The 17,960-nt window shown below is 38.1% G+C and overlaps 1 protein-coding gene across 5 annotated transcripts in view; it reads left to right on the top strand.

Moving 5' to 3' along the window:
* NTNG1 (netrin G1) overlaps positions 1-17,960 on the top strand; it is a 359,892-nt gene that overhangs the window by 313,242 nt on the left and 28,690 nt on the right. The gene's annotated exons all lie outside the window — the stretch shown is intronic.

Raw genomic sequence — 17,960 nt, 5'->3', positions numbered from 1 at the left:
AAAAGATCCAAACCGCTGACAAGTTTTAAAAGCTACTTAATGCTGCGGCCAATGTATGGGAGAGCAATCCATCAGCTGTCCAGCTGGCTTTTTTGAAGCCCATCTTCATCCCCTCAGTTAGCTGGAGCAACTTATATTGAAATATTGTATGGAGATCCATATACCTGGCCAGACCATAAATTAAGTGGCACAATAGGGACCCAGCTTGAAAATCCTCACCGCAGAATGAAGGGTGATGTGCATGTGGTTAATATATTTCTTGAAGTGAAAGTTACCCTGGAGCTCCAGGGTTCATAAATTAAATGATATCTAAATAACTTATTACTACCCTTGCTATCATACCCATCACTGAATCTTAACCGAAAACCTAAAGGTAATAAATCTAAGGAATGTTTAAACATGGGGTAAAATAAATGACAAAAAACAATATTGATTTTAAACCTCTGAGGTTAGGCACTATACGGGGAGCTGTGGACAAATGTCATTTGGTTCAGCCCCATTTCTCTTGAGATTACCGGGTCTTCAAAACTTGTCAAGGCAGGTGGCATGTCAGTGTGTACAAGGAACATGAATTTTAAAATCAAGGCAGAAGGTTCCTTCTGTCGTTTATAACCTTTTCTGCTTTTGAATTCTGAACTAACTTTCCATGTCATCTATACATAGGTAGTTTGCTAATATTAAAGAACCACAAGACATACCTGTGTAACAGTGTGATTCAATAGAAAATCAAGCTAGCCACATATGTAATTTGAGATGCTTTTGTTTTCCACATTAAAAAAGTAAAAAGAAATAAGAGAAATTAATTTTAATAACTATTATATTTAGCTCAAATTATATGATACTATTTTTCAACATATAACTACTATCAAAATTATTAAGGCTATATTTTTCATGTTTTTTATTGTCTTTGAAGTCAGATGTGCATTTTATACTTGCAGAAAATGTCAGTGAGGGCTGGCCATATTGTAAGGCTTAATAGCCACATGTGTCTACCATATTGGACAGCACAGCCCCAGAGTTATTTTTGCTTACTTTTCACTTGAAACAAATGTCAGCATGCAGGAATCATCGAAAGCCAATTTCTATAGAAAACTATATATTATTTGTATAATGCAGTAGTAATAGCAACTTTTATACTCTATAAAATAAATTCTGTATGATGAATTCTATAATAACAACTATGTAGCTCCATTTTCTATAGAACATTATAGAATGTTCTCTCTGTTACTTATGGAATACATAGTTATCTGGCAGCCATACTTCTAAGTAATGTAAATCTAAAATGAAATGCCATGGGCAGCAATGAGTTCTGGCAATACGGTGAAATTTTGGCATTGAGCAGGCCAAGGTTAGAATGGGATCCAGGAACTAGGGACTAAGGTCTCCATCCTTGCTGGAGAGGAACACTGAAAGACAGTCAAATAGTCAGAAGTCAGGCTGCACACCTGCACATAAGGCCTAGATAAAGCCATGGTTTAAAAGTTTTGCATGCTGTTGTTTTCCAGAAAGTGCTAGTCCTTAGTGCCTGGGAGAGTTGGTGGATCCCAGCAACCATGTCAAGTGTCAGGGCTCAGAGGGAAGCTATCAATCATGGCACAGCTAGACCTCAAGGCCTAGAGCAGACCAATAGTCAGGAGAGGAGAAGGGCAATAGGCAAAGGAAAAATCAAAACCAGCACCAAGACTCAAGGCATAAAGAATAAGGAGACTTTGTAATTAAGACACACTTCTCAAAGAGATCTCAAATAAAGCTCCTGAGGAAGCAGGACCTAAAGAATGGGTTGCTGGAGTGTACTCAGCGTAAGACTTGGGTGAGGAAAATAAATAAATCCTGCTTTGGGAAAATGCATCTCAAAATGGACCTAACCCAATTTTTCTATATTAATTATCGGAGTAATGTAAAAGATATGATATTGTCACCAATGTTTCCCTTCTGGAATCAAAAGACTGAATTTAAGCCTTACTCTACCACATACAAATCATAAAACCCTCTGTGCCTCAGTTCCAGAACCTCACATATTTGTTACATAGATCACTGAGATGATGAGAGAAAATGCATTTATTCTTTTGAGTATGTGTTGAGTACCTACCATGACTCAGGCACTGGGCTAATGGTAGGGCACAGAAGGATGAAAAGAGGGAGGACATGTGGACATGGAATTCACCTCCAAGTGAGAGGCCTAACGATTATGATAGAAGGTAATCAGAGCTCAATAAGAGGAATGTACATGTTATTTATTGGTGAAGTCCAACATGGGGAGTAAGGCTTCCCAGAGAAGTGACACGTAGTTAAGCACTAAAGGATCAGTGGAGCTTTCCAGGATAGGAATCTTGCTTGGGTAAAGGTGATTGAGATAACACACTGTGTTCCAGAACGTGTGTGTGTGTGCGTGTGTGTGTGAGCATACACATATGTTGGGAGTAAGGGGAGATGTTAAACAGCATCCAGAGACTAGATTATGTGGTTTCATGAATCCCAAACTAAGTCATTTTATGTTGTCAGGGAAGAAAATGGGAATCATCATACGAAGAAGATATGGGTTCCATCATATGGTTTTAAGCAGAGAAATGAAAGGAACAGATTTGTTTTTAAAAAGATTATTCTAGCTACTAAGTAAAGAAAGGAATGGAATGGGTTGAAATTAGATTTGATATATAAATTTAACATCATCCAAACGCACCTTTGAGAACATAGGAGATTTTTCTCACTGTGAAATCTTTCTTCCTTCTCTTAGACCCGCCCACATAGGGCTGGTATTCTATGTTAAAATATAGAAATTCTTCTGTCAGTTAGTAAATGGCTACTTCACCAAGATTCTGAAGTGCCTTCCCCTGGGATCTCTTGGGCTGTCACCAAGGATCAGCAATAACGGGGTAACGCGTGTCACAGTAGCATGTTACTAGCACCTGCTCCAGGATTATAGTTGATGTACATTCTGATTAGTTGGTGCTGGAAGGTTGATATGTACTTTTTTTTCATTTGGTTCCTGTCCTCACACACATGAATGCACTCAAAAATGCCCCTCAAGTGCATCCCTGTCTCCCTTTCCTCTCTCCCACTGCTCACCCCGACTTCCACTTGCCCTGAGTTGAACCCATCCTTGGATTTGGCCACAGTATTAGTAGAAGAGCTATTAACCTGGCAACACGAAATCAACGCCAAGCAGAAAACCAGTGGGAGAGTAGGGCTGACAGTGGTATTGCAGTGATGAGCTGAAAGTAAGCAGACATTTAGGTAGGCACTGCCAGGGAGGCAGTAGGAGATATCAAGAAGAGTCCAAGGGATCCAGGCCCAAGGTTCCAGTCCTCCCAGAGGATTGTCAAAAGGAGCCATGTGGAATTGTGATCCAAAAGGACTTGGGTTTGGGAACAGAAGATTTAAAAAAGGTATTCAGCAACTGACACTGTTGCCTATATTCTGTGAATAGAAAAAGTGAATATGCTTGAGTAGACTCTGGATTCATATAGACTAGGGTCTGAATTCCATCTCCACTTCTTATGACCTGCAAGACTAAGAGGAAATTACTTCGACCGTCTAAGCCTGGTGTTTCATCTAAAATGGGGTAATAATATGACCTAACACATATAGTAATTGTGAAGGTTCAAATACAATAATGAATGTGAACCTCATAGTACATAGTAAGCACTCAATTATTATTACTACTTTCAAGCACATGTTGATATGCCACAGAACTAGACAAGAATTCATGTTCAAAAGCTTTCATGAAATGTTATTGCAGAACTAGCAGCAAATTCGGCCACTATTGAAGAATCAAACTGTTGACCTGGGGGCTTCTAAAAAGCCTCCTGGTTAGAGACAAGACTGATTCAAGAGAGTGAAGCAAAGCTGACCCCAAAGCAATTATGGGGTTTGAGCTAGGAACATTTTAAAAACTCCAGGCTCACCAGCAAACTTTCTGCTTGAAAGGCCACCAATTATGTACTGTGTAAATGTAGGCAAGTCGCTCTGAATTAAAAGGTGAAACACTTATAAACCACTAGAATGAATGGTCTTTAGACAGCACAGAACGAATAACCTAGGAAAGAAAACAGAAATAATAAGATTTTAAGGAGGCCTGGCAGAATCAAAATTAGTGTTGAGGTTGCCCAATAGAAAAATGAAACATTGGAAAGAAAGAAGAAAAGTTTTAAATGACCCTTTTGAAATCAGAGAAGAGGCAATAGCTAGGTTCCAGAGAATAAAACTGAACCTTCTACATAGGAAGCAGCATTCCATGCTTTATATAAAATATGACGGGTTAACATGTATTGGGAAGTAACTAAATAGTTGTTATCAGCACCAAAGAAACTGGACGTAAAGGAGATTTGTGACTTTTCAGTTTGGGAGAGTGGAAATAGCCACTTGTAGAACTAATGTGACTGGTGAGAAGATATGTTGTCTTCCTGGAGGATGTATGTAAGACACATGGGAATATCCTGCAGGGTTTATTAAAGCCACCAATTGTTAACTTGAGTGAATACTAATGGTACTTTCAGAAGAATTCATAGTCTGCTTATTTAAGTGAAAGTCAAAAGATTTGGTGATATCAGTTAATGTTATGATTTTGGAAGATACCAGAGCTATAGGAAATAAAAACCAAAGTACCATAGCAAGGTGAAGACAGATCACATCCTTCTCTCACCACAAGTGGGAAAGGCTTTCCATTTTTAAGGAACCACGTGAGTAGATTGGGTCCACACGTGTAATCTCGGATAATCTCTCCTTTTCAAGATCTTTAATGTAATCACATCTATAAAGTCTCTTTTGCCAAGTGAGGTAAGAGGTTCTGAGGATTAGGATGTAGACATCTTTCAGAACACATTGTGTTGTGCTTATCATAATAATAATCAAGAATGTCAACATTTCATGCCAGAGATAAATATGCAGGTGTTATGAAGACGGAATGCAACTCATGCTGGGGATAAAGATATGCAATGGTAAAACATATTCAAAAGAAATACATAAAAGGATTTAAGAGGAGTAACGTACGTCAAGCAGGTATAGATGTGCATTGTGCATTACAAGGTAGAGATAGTGAAATATGTTTCACTCAAGACCAAGGACTGTATAACAAAAGTATTGTGAGAGCATATTGTAGACCACTAGACTATTTAGAGGATACATTGTTCAGAGGAAAATTAGAAAATTTAAGTATTCTATCTTCCAAAATGGGGGAATTCAAATATCAAGAGTTCTGCTAAAAGATTGTTTCTGGTAAAACTGTTGACTTGCATTAATGAGAATTTCTTTAAGAGTGGAAGAAGCACTCTGGGGAACTACCACTTGTTGGTACCATGGAGAAGGCATTGTCACATAAGGGAGCAAACACTATTAAAAATCTAAGAGATGGCCGGGAGCGGTGGCTCAAGCCTGTAATCCCAGCACTTTGGGAGGCTGAGACGAGCGGATCACGAGGTCAGGAGATCAAGACCATCCTGGCTAACACGGTGAAACCCCGTCTCTACTAAAAAGTACAAAAATCTAGCTGGGCTAGGTGGCAGGCGCCTGTAGTCCCAGCTACTCGGGAGGCTGAGGCAGGAGAATGGAATAAACCCAGGAGGCGGAGCTTGCAGTGAGCTGAGATCCGGCCACTGCACTCCAGCCTGGGCGACAGAGCGAGACTCCGTCTCAAGAAGAAAAAAAAAAAATCTAAGAGATATTGTTTTAAACATTAAGAAAAATTCAAAATATTCCTGGGGGAACAAGGTAGGATGTTAGACCTCTTTAAAAATGGGTGTGCACATAAGCACATACACATACAAATAATCATTTTTATTAAAAATGAAAGCATAAATTCCCAATAGACTACCTAGAAAAAAATGAGAGATTTCTACATTAACCAACTTGACTATCAAAGGCTCTTTCTTCTGATGTTTTGATGAACATTATTTGAGTCCCTACACTGTGTTGCAAATTTAGGCTAAATAATTTGCAAAAATGCAGATGGCATAGGGCTGTGTTGACATAGTTCAAAAGACAAAAATGTAAAGATGTTAGCTTACATTAAAGCTCAATTTTAGGCAACAGTATATTATATAAGTGGCAAAGGAGCAAACAATTTCAGGCTGAACAAAGATCAAAGGAGGTTATAGTCCCACTAAAACATGAACTGAGCAGCCCACATCAAGGGGCCAGTCCCTGGAAACAGCTTTCTAGCATTGCAGACAGTGATGTAAGAGAGTCCCTTCTTTGATGAAAGTTTTTTCATATGAAAAAGCGTTGAAGCAGCTTGATAACATATGTTACAGATGTCAGCCAGTGTTTGGAGGGCTAACAAGTAGATGTGGTTCAGGAAGCTAGAACAGGGACCATGACTAATGGAGATGGGTTTCAATTTAGCATTTTCCAACAGTTAGACTTTCTAGGTGTCTGAGAATGTAGTAGGTGCATTGAGTAATGACAACTTCCCCAGACTCTGGAGAAGTTCCAATAGAAGTTGAACAGGCTCCTATCAGCGATACTTTCTGGAGAGTTTGGCTTAAATGAGAAGCTGAGTGAAAACTCCTTAGGGCCTCTTCAACTTTCCAGCTTTAACGTCAGACCACACTCATGCAGCAGAGGGGAGGCATCGTAAAGGTGCCCACCTCAGTTGCTAGTAAGAACCACAGTTTGATCACTCAGTTGTCCCCTACACACTCATCTTTCTTAACCCACCGATCTCAGACTCTCATACTTCCCACTAGCCATATTCTCAGTCCTCACTTCTGGTTTCCAAAAATCAGAAACTAGAGACTTAAATAATTCCTTTTATTCTAGGGATTAATTGGTTCCTATCAAACTCTTCTATTACTATAGTCCAGGACGTTTTCTTTTTTCCTCTTTTTTTTTTCTTTTTTTGTTTTTGGAGGAGATTAACTACTACAGTCCTGACAACTTGTGATCCTGAAGGTATTAAGATGATGCTTCCAATTGCATCTGTGAGATGAAGATTATACCTCCCTAGACAAATACCTTGCGCCTAACTTGTAATTTTTCAATTGCTTCTAGTTGCTGTCTCTTCCTATTTGTCGTGTTACATTAAAATGTCCAGTTCACATTTCACCAGTTGACCTCACACTTTGAATTCATTGACAGGCAGCATGCCGCTTAAACAAGGATTTGTCTGTGATGCTGCAGAGCATCTGTAGTTGCTAGACATATGATTTCCCTCATTTGGCCCTCACATCTCTATCAATCGCTATCACTACAAGTTGGTCTCATCAATAAAATGAATGGCGTCACTGAATCCAAGTTTTTAATTTCCTTAGTTTCATTAGTTTCCAATAGCACCTTGAACACAGCATCGTTTCCCTTGCTAAGCACCACATACATAAGGGTGATGAAAAATAAATACTCAGAGCAAGGCACTTGATGTTACTGTGGTACAACTCCTAAGGGTGGGAAGGAAGTGCTCTTTAAACAGAACCAGTAGGAGCCTCCCAGAGGCAATTTAAAAAGGAAAATGTTAGGAAGACAGAAGATAGAAAGTGGCAATTTGCAGGAATTACAAATAAGCTGGTAGTACTCCTGGGGGCAAAAAATGATCATTTTGTCTGCTAGAAGAGCAAACCCCAGGGTTGCCCCCAGTTGTGAAATTTCTCTTGATTCAGCAGGAAGATGCCACACCACTCAGTCTTCCTAATAGCCATTGCATCCAGATGCAGTTCTTATTTTCCCTTGATTCTTAATGTAAATTTAATTTGGGATTGTTCGCAAAAGCCCACAGACCTCTACAACATCCGGGACCTGATGCTACCCCTGAGCATGGAGAGTCCGGGCTTCTGCTGTGGAAAGAACTTTAACTCTTCACACGCTAATGGCTCCATTTAGAGCAAACACAAAAGGCGTATACTGATGGAGCTGGCTTGAAAGCAGTGAGTTGTTCTGAATGTACTCCACAGTAGCATTATATCCTAAATACATTCAAAACCCACAGCTCCTGAATTGCTGAAGCTTAGCCTAGGGCAAATGCAGACAGTGGACATACCAGACAGCAATTCCAGGCACTTGCTGGCATTCTGAGGCTTGCCTACTATTTGGCCATCCTGTGCTCAGCTCAGAGAGGGGCCTCCACTTTGACCTGGGTGGGCAACTTTTCATATTTGCTTGACAATCCATGTTAATTTCCCCCCTCATTTAAAGAGAAAATGGAGAAGGACATGTATGCCCAAACTCCACCATTTCACACCAGAGAACCACCAAAGCTTGACAGTAAAAGGTGTGTGAAGTGCTAGTGCTCATGGAAAAATGCAGGCACAGTTTTATCTGCTAGTAGCTGAGAATCAAAGCAACAGCCTGATCCTACCTGATAATAAGATGATAAGAAGGCCAAGTGGTAATACAATATGTGAAGCTCTCTTCTTACATAAGTACATAAATGGAGTTTCACCTTGGGCCATTCTTTACACACTAATGAGTGTATGTGTGAGTGAGTGTGAGAAAAATATTTCAAAATTTTCTAAAGCTACATATATAAAGATAGTGTCTAAATGTGAAAATCAGCCCAATTGCAAAAGGGTCATCCTACTTGAAACTTGCAGAATAAATATTTCAGTTAAACAAGGGCAAGTTCTCAGCCCCGAGCGGAACAGAATCCTGGGGAAGAGGAGTCACAGATAGACTATGATGAGAGGGTTCCTGAAAACTAAATTCTAGGACTCAATACAATGAGGTGAAAAGGAGCCTTAGATTTGGAGTCGGGGTCTTATTCTGGGTGTAACTCCACCACCTCTCCAAAGAATGTTTGCTCCAACATCAGCCTTTGAATTTCCTTCTGTGAAATCCTAGAGAGAGCTTGGATATTGCAAAGTTCCTTCTTGGACTGAAATTCTGTAATCCTGAAATCTTACAAATGGTCCCATCAGTTTACGTATAGACTTACTTCTAGTAAAGAATTATTATTATTTTAAAATAATAAAAAGTGTTACTTATTGAGCCCTTTGTTGTATGTGTCAGGAACATTATCTCATTCCACAGGAGATTATTTTCCTTATTTTATAGATGACAAAACTGAGGTTTAAAGAGGATAATTCCATCAACTCAAATACCTGTTAAGTGGCACACCAGTCACTAGTGAATATTTATTGTTAATCAAATGGCATTTTATAGGATTTTGTCACTTTTACTTTGCAGATGGAGACAGAAGCTTTGATAATTTACTCCAGGGGTCAGCAAATTCATTCTGTAATGGGCCAGATGGCAACAATTTTAGGCCCCGTAGGCCATACAGTCTCTGTCACAGCTACTCAACTCTGCTATTTTACTGCCATAGACGATGCTAAAATGAAACAGTATAGCTGTGTTCCTGTAAAACTTTTTTTATGGACGCTGAAATTTGAATTTCATGTAATTTTCATGTGTCAAGAAATATTCTTCTTTTGATTTTGTTTCAGTCATTTAAAAAAGGTAAAAACCATCCTTAGTTCCTAGACCACTGTACACAGGAAGCAGGCTGCATTGGGCTTGCAGATCATAGTTTGATTTATTCCAAACTCAAACAGAAATTCAAGCTGAAGAAACAGAGGACCTGTTAAATAAAGAATGTGAAGCAGAAGGCAGGAAAGAACATAAAAGAAACACATTTCATTAAAATGTGTCCTCTGGCTTGACCTGGGTATCACAAGAAGTTGAACTAACTGGTTCTTATTTACAAGGCCCTAACTGATCTTAAGAAAAATGTTAGGGTTCCCAGAAATGTGAGGGCTTTGACCATATAATTTCCAGGACAAGATCATAGACATAGTCAGTGCCATCTGTTTAAAGGCTTGAAGAGCCAGCCGAGCCAATTTAGCATCAATTTAGTACAATCAGCAACTAATGAAAGAGAAGTCAGGGTGGCCATAATGTGATCGGGATTGCTCATGTTGGTATAAGGAATCATTCAGTTGTATTCTGCAGGAACAACCCGTCACCTTGAATATCAGCAAGAAGCTCTATTTAGAGACAATTACAGTAATAATATCAAGTTATAATACCATGTTCACAGAAAAAAATACATACAGAACATGTTCAGAATATAGGTTTTTACTGTTGCCTTTTAATATCGGAGACAATTATTCTGAACACAGTGCATGACAGTGCTGTGAATGTGAACCCCTACCATTTCTGCCCAACTCTCTTTTCAGTGTGATTGAGCGCATTGAACCCGAGAGATTCTGGATTACCCACAAGAATAATGTCATAACCCATCACTGTTAAAATGCATATATGCTTTTCATCCCATCCTTCAGTTATCCATTGCTACAAGGAGGGGAGAAAAGGCCTTCATAAATACAGAGCAAATGATTGTCTTGATGTACATTCCAATATAAGCACATACTGTATGCACATGGACATTTAGACTTACACACAGTTCATCCGCTCTGCCTCCACCTTAATCTTTGACTGGTTAGTAGTCAAGATCATCCAGACATTGCTGGATGTTCATTTTTAAATGGAGACAATTGCTAAGATGTATTTTTAACAATATTCTTTCCCTTATTCTGCAAAAGTGTAGGATTAACAGTACATATTACAGATTTTTTTTCTAAACTACAACTCTTCTGGGGAAATGGACATATGTCTCAGAGATAAAACACTATAAAAATGACAAAATATTGATTTTATTTTTAAGACATACATTTAGGCCTCTTTTCAGTTAGTATTGTTGACCCAATGGACTTAGCCTGTGTGTTAACCCATATTCCTTATCATGAAAATCAATAATATGGACAACTATAATGTTCCCACAGATTTTGAATGCAAAAAAACAAAGTTTGGGAGTTTACAGAAGAGCTTGTTATCAGGATAACCTGACAATTTATTAGTGATGTAACGTCAGAGGCCACGATCACTGCACTCTCTATGGTGTTGCTGGCTCACCAGATGGAAGTTATTTGGGTACACTATTAAGTCTTTCCTGAGATATTACATCCTTGTTCTAATTAAATGAAAAATTAAAGTTGCTGATTTTGCAACAAGGATGCTAAACTACATACAGACATGATGTATTAATTCCATATAGTTAAATCAGGCCTCGAAATTTCTGAAGTAACAATTTTAATAAGGACAGTCCAGGGTCTTGGCATGGAGGAGTTTGTGCTTCACTTGATAGAAACATCTAATAAAACATGGTTCAATCAACTATGTTCAATATGTCCTGTTAAATACAACAAATGAGATGAGATCATACTGTACTCTACAGAAAACTATGCCTTTGATTCATCTTTGGTTACTGAATTTAATTTAGTCAAGGTGATAGAAGGAGCTTCTTAACACAGCCTTGCTAAATCTTTTAAATTATCCTTCCTGGCAAACTGGCCTGGCTATCAGGTTGCCCAAAGCATTTACCATTTTATTCAATCATGCATTCACTTACATTTTCATTCATTAATTCACAAATCATTTATTTAACAAATATTAAAGTCCTAGTACATGCCAGACATTGTGCTAAGTTTTGGCACCAAAAGATAAATGGGATTCCTGCCATCCAAGGGCCACGGTTCAAGAGGGGTCTCCAGTCTAACAGTACCTTTCTCTTGTCAAAATCTGAGACGATTGACTTCTAGTACCACTTTTCTAGCTTGCTTTTCTGATCATAGTTATCTCTGACTTATAACCGTAGAATTTTATATCTGAGCAGGAACCTTAACAATGTTCTGGTTTAGCCACTCATTTAAGTCATACATTACCTCTCCTTATTAATATGTAATAGTGATGACAATGGACACCATTAATTATATGCTTGTCATGTGCCAGGCACTATGCCAAGCCATTTATAGTCTGCCAATTATAAACCCCATTGGTAGTTATCCCCATTTAACAGATGATGAATGGACTGAGGCCCACAGAGGCTTAAGTAATCTGCACAAAGTTATGTAGATCCTTGCAGCTTGAAAGTCTGATCCCTCAATGGGTATCCTCAGCATCACTTGGGAATTTGTTGGAAACGCAGATTCACAGACCCACCTGCAGACTGACTGATCTGCATTTTAATAAGATCTCCAGGTGATTCATATGCACAGTGAAGTTTGAGAAGCAGAGGACTAGATAATAAATGAAGGTTTTAACTTAGGATAAACTGACTCTTAAGCCCAAGGGGGTTTGTTGTTGCTTTTTATCACTTTGTGTTTATAGAATAACGGTGGCTGGGAAATCAAGGGCATACATACACCTTGGAAAATTTTATATAAGGGGCAGGAACTCATAGAGTATCTCATGGCATCCATTTTTATGTATTCTACAAATCCAAATCATATTAAAATAAGAAAAATCATGAAAACTTAAACAAGTAGCCTGTTTGTTTTCTTTCATCCCTACCATTTAAAAGTGGTTAATATTTGATAGGTTAATAATAAATATTTTAATATAGTATATTGCATTTGGTTATGAATATATCAAAAGGAAATAGAAAGTGAGCTCCAAAAGATAAATTTTTATTGAGCACATGAAACAGAACATAAAATTTGATGGCAATTACCATTTAATCTATTCATGTTTGGAAACGTATTGAAAAAGAAACTCATAACTCAGTTTAATTGTTATGAATTATTAATTGCTCATTTGAAAAGAGATGAGCAGAACTGTACTTGTTGAAAAACTTTCTTTCTCCGTGGCTAACCTTTGTGTCATTGGTTTTATAAGAACAAAAGGGAAAGAATGACAGCAAGATCCTAATCATCCAAAACTAGAAAGTGACAAGACAGGGAACATCTCAGTGACTCTATAAAGGTTAATTGAGATTGAAATGAAATAGTAATCGCTGGCCCCACTCCAACCTTCTTAAGTGTGATTCTCTGGGGGTGGACCCCAGGCATCTGTATTTTACAAAACTCCCTAGGTGATGATAACCTGCGACCAGGATTGAGGACAACATATTTAGCAATTATACATTCTCAGAGAGATTTAATCCAGCCGTGAATTGACTCAAGATATTCAGAACCCCAAGTGAGATGCAAGCTGGCCTCCTGTGTGCCACTCCTAGTTAGACTTCAAGGTAACTAATGCCAAGAGCATTGCAGACTGTGGGAAGCTTTATAAAGACATGTTCCCTAGATGGTCAGTGATTTCTGATCCCAACAGGCTAAGACCAAGAATATGTCTGGATTTAAAAATACCTGACTTAAAGAGTCTTTCTCTCTCTCTCTCTCTCTCTCTCTCTCTCTCAAAAATCAATGTTATGAGCTTCTTCTGCTGGATTTAAAAAAAAAAAAAAAACCTTCAAAAAGTAGAAGCTTTTTTTATTAACTAAATCCAGGGATTTATTGTTTAGTGTCAGCAGCGTAACTGCTTTATAATTGATTTTTCTGAAGAGAACTGAAAACTTAAGCTACCTTAATTTCCTTTATCTTGACACACATGATTAGCATTGCACTGAGATATATTTTACCAGGTTCCCAATTACCATTTTTTAAAACCAACTTCCTCATTGCATACTTGTCTTGATAAAATATTTCTAGACAGGGAGAAAGCAAGTAGGTATAAAGAAAAATGTATGACTGTTTTATTCCTACTGATAGCTTTATCCTATTTCTTCAAGAATTCCTGTTTATGTTCAGTTATGTTCAGTTATGTTTTTAAAAGTGAATAGAACTAGAAAAATATATTAACACCTGTTAATTTTTAAAGACTTGGGATAAAGAAGTAAGAACATTTTGGACAATGACAGAATTTTAAAAATAATGAAACCAAATGTAGTATTTGCAACCTAAGCTAATGTGCCTAAGTTCTTATAGAATCAGCTAGCGGTGTATGTCTGTTATTGTTGCACACACAAATATTTAGTGTTGAAAAATGCAGCCTCAGCCTCAATTTGTACATGTAAAATGAAGATAAGAATTGGACTCACATCACTATCCGTGAGAATTAAATAACACAATGAATTAAAATGTTTAACCCAGTTTCTATCAGAGTATGGGCACACAGTGAGATAATAAAAGTATAAATGATGGTACCCACCCTAAGAGTTTCATTGAAAATGGTGAAGAATGGATTAACAAATTTAAGAAATCAAGTTACAAATGAATGACATAATAAAAATGAAAGCTATGATAATCCTCTGGGCTCCTTCCCAGAAAAAAAAAAAAAAAAAAAAAAAGGCGGCTACAAAATTATGAGATTTAATACCTATTATGACTTTTTGTGTGGTCATTTCATATACTAATTCCCGTCTGTAAACGTGAATTTTAAGTTAAGATTTTGTCCAAAATCAATGCCATTTAGTCTTGCAGGTTCCAAATAGGAAAATAAAGCAACCTGTGATAAATTGTATTCAGTGAATTCATCCTAACCTCAGCAGCAATTCTTCGTCAATTTTAAGATCATCCTAAATCCTGGAAATTACCCTGTAATGCTAAAATACCTGCCTACTGGAAGGGTCTTAAATTATGGTAACCCCTAAACAGACCAAAAACTAGATGGGGTTCTCTACCTGGGCAGAAACCAGTTATCCAGGAGTGATTACTGGGCAGTCACAATTCACAGAGTCACCATCAGACCTGTTGGAGACTTGACTATTATCAGCTTGACTGTTAATACCCTTAGGGCTTTGTATGTCTGAAACAAGCACTCAGTTCCTCAGTTCCCTTTTCTTTTTATTTTATTTTATTTTTTTTCTAGAACTCCTCAGGGGGCTTTCCATGGGGTTATTTGGCTATTCTTAGCAAGTTCATGCTACGTGCTATTTTTCAGCAAAGTTAAGGTTTCTCTTCTTATGCTAGAAAGACTAAAATTGAGACTCTAACTTTGAAGAGAATAAGGTTGTTTATTCCTGTAAAAATATTTTTTAAAAATAGTATGATTAACAATTTCACCACATGTCAGACTGCCCTTGAAAAAGTAAGGCTGAATTTTCCTAGTAAACCAAAAGGCACTGAGGAACAGAGGATGAGTTAATACTTCTGCAGCTCTAACACTGTTAACCCAAAATGTAAAAATGAGAAGGAAACATAACCTCCAAAGAGTAAAGAGACTGTGTGACTGTCATCAGCAGCACACTGCATGGACTCATTGCCAGGGGGTCAGCCATCTTGGTTTAGTCTGCATTTGTAAAGTGCTGTCCTCCTACACACTATATCAGTGTATTATTTCATGTTTTGACATGAATATACTAGTCGTTGCAGCTAGATGGTGATTGAAGGATCCTCAGGAGAGAGAGAAACAGTGTAAGAATACCACTCTGAAGGAGTATGGCAGGAAGAGAGACCTTGGTTTGAGGGATTCATTAATCAGTAACCAAACATGTATTGACTGTTTGAATCCTGCAACATCATAGGTACCATATAAGATACAAAGCAAGTTTAACACAGCCCATGCTTTAAGGATGTTGCTAAACTTGAGATTGTAGTAAAACATGTGAAATCGTAGAGTGAAACCGAGTTTCCTGTCCAGAGTACTTAGAGAACTCCTAATGGCTCTGGTTGTGAAAGGCAACCGAAAACTCTAAGGTCTATTCCAGCTGAGTAGCTGTCTCTTATATAGTGGTTTGAATCCTGGCTCTGCCACTTACTAAGTGTGTCTTGTTGAGAAAATTATATAACTTCTCTGACCTAAGATTTCACTTCTCTAAAAAATATTATTACACCTCATTGGGGTTGTTATGGAATTAAATGAAATGCCTGTACACTACTAAGCACAACACCTGCAGTAAAATAATCTCCATAAATTATGGCTATTACTGGTATTACTCTACTATAATCAAGTGGTGGTAGATAACCTTGATGAAGTGCTGGGAAGGATTTGCATCTGTCAATGAGTCATTAAACCTATAAATGGAAATTCTGATCATAAATGTTGGTTTTTACAGAGTATTTGACAAAGCAGTAAATTATGTGTGTCCATCAAGGAAACATGGGAAGTCTTGGATGATGGACAGTACACTTACTATGGATTCCTTAAAACTCTGAAATTCAGTGGCACTATGGTATAAATATAGTTTGAGTTTGTCCCCACAGAAACTTGTATTGAAATTTGACCCCCACCATGGTAGTATTGGGAAGTGGAGCCTATGGGGAGGTGTTTGGGTCACTGGGGTAGATCCCTCATGAATGGCTACTAGTGCATCTAGTGGTAGTTAGTGAGTTCTCCTTATGGTGAGACTGGATTAATTCTCATGGGAATGGATTGGTTCCCTTGATAATGGGTTGGTATAAAGGCAGGATGCCCCTTGGGTTTTCTTTCTTTCCAAGTGTCTGCTTCCCCTTTGACCTTCTCTGCCATGATACAATGAAGCAGGAATACCTTGCCAGAAACCAGCATCATGCCCTTGAACTTCCCAGCCTTGAGAACCATGAGCTAAATAAAATTCCTTCCTTTATAAATCACCCAGTCTCAGGTATTCTGTTAGAGCAACACAAAATGGACTAAAACAAAAGGGGAGTATAAGTATAAAGAATTGAAAGTCCGTCCTTCACTGAGGAGGTACGTGACAATCCCTGGTCTCTTCCCTTGGCCCTAAGGAGGTGACTAACTTCTAGAGAGTGCCTGAGGCCCCCAGCATCACTCAGGATTCCTAAATACTCCCCTCTGAGTATGCTGAGGTAGAGTATGGATCCTCCATTGACTGTGGCTCACTTTCCTGACTGTTCAGTGATACTGAGACTGTTCAGTGTCTCAACCGTGGTCAGCATTAATCCTTTGTTTTAGTGAAAGAAAGAATTTTCTCTTGTGTCTGACTTCAAAGTAGAATTTTATTATTTTGTAAAGCAGCACAGTAAACTTCAAGTTTATTAATAAATGTGGAAGCAAAAGAAGTCTTTTACTCCTTTTTCATCAAGAAGGCAAAGCACTACCTATTCCTAGCTCCAGCTTTAACACTAGTACAGAAAATAATGTTCCTCTAGGATATGGATTTTCATCTAAGACTTTATCCAGAAACTGACAGTCAAAAAGGACACTACAAAGACATTTCCTTTTAAGAGAAGACAGTAGTTCACTGGGGATCTTTTCTTTCCCTCAGCAGGTGTCTAGTTTCCAGCTACAAGAGTATGCATTACTTACTGAAGAGTGTGTTTGAAAATATGAATGGAGATCATGACCAAAGCTTCCCAGGGGGTTTCTTCAGTCCAGCATAAGCCTGGATTTTTTTCTACAATGTACTTAAGATTTTCCTGCTGACTATGTCTTTCTTTTCAAACTGCCTTGACTTTAATAAAGAGGAAAATGGATACCATGTAGGGAAGTGGGCTAGACTCTTACACATAAAAACTCTCATGTTGTAACCACTTTATAAATTAAACTAAATTTAAATTTTTTTCAGTAATAAATACACTTTGTGCCATCAGTATGCTTGGACATTTCACACATGTTACTTTATTTATTCTTCCAATAACCCTGCAAAGAAGTGCTAATATACTCATTTTATAGATGAGGAAACCGAGTCTCAGAGAATTTAATATGCTCAAAGCAAACAACTAGTAGCTGATAGAGCTATTATAAAATCAAAATACAGATTTGATTCCTTGCCCCACATGCCACACCAACTCACTGTGATAGGCCCAAAATAAACCCATCTTAAGCCCAACCCTCCTTTAGAACCAGGAGAGTAATAGGAACTTGCAGTGTTCTAATATTGGACCACAGCCCAGCTACAGGATCAGTTTGCTTTCAGTGAAATGAAAACAGCCCTCAGTACTCATTAATGGGAGTGTTGGTAAATACAAACAATACCGCACAACAGAGAAAGAGACTTCTGGATAAAAACAAGCAGTGACTGACAAGGCTTACCAATTCTTTCTATCTCTTTATCATCTATCAGGAACAAATGTTTGTTCACTGCCCTCTGTGTGCAGTGAATTTATTTCTCAGAATCAACAACTATTGCATCCATACATACTTTGCACGAGCAAGTTATACTCAGATTACCAGCTCACAAGGACAGTGTTTACTTGCATGCATAGAAGAGACCCTACCATAAAGTAGACACTGCTGAGACATAGTCCCTGCACATTCTCATAAGCCTAAGATATTAACGGAAAGAACGGGCTGTCATTCCAAGGATGCAAAAG

The sequence above is a fragment of the Mandrillus leucophaeus genome, unplaced genomic scaffold (genome assembly GCF_000951045.1).
Source record: "Mandrillus leucophaeus isolate KB7577 unplaced genomic scaffold, Mleu.le_1.0 Scaffold861, whole genome shotgun sequence".
Lineage (NCBI taxonomy): Eukaryota > Metazoa > Chordata > Mammalia > Primates > Cercopithecidae > Mandrillus > Mandrillus leucophaeus.
Note: the sequence above shows the minus strand (reverse complement) of the source record. Positions and strands in the feature narration are given on the sequence as shown.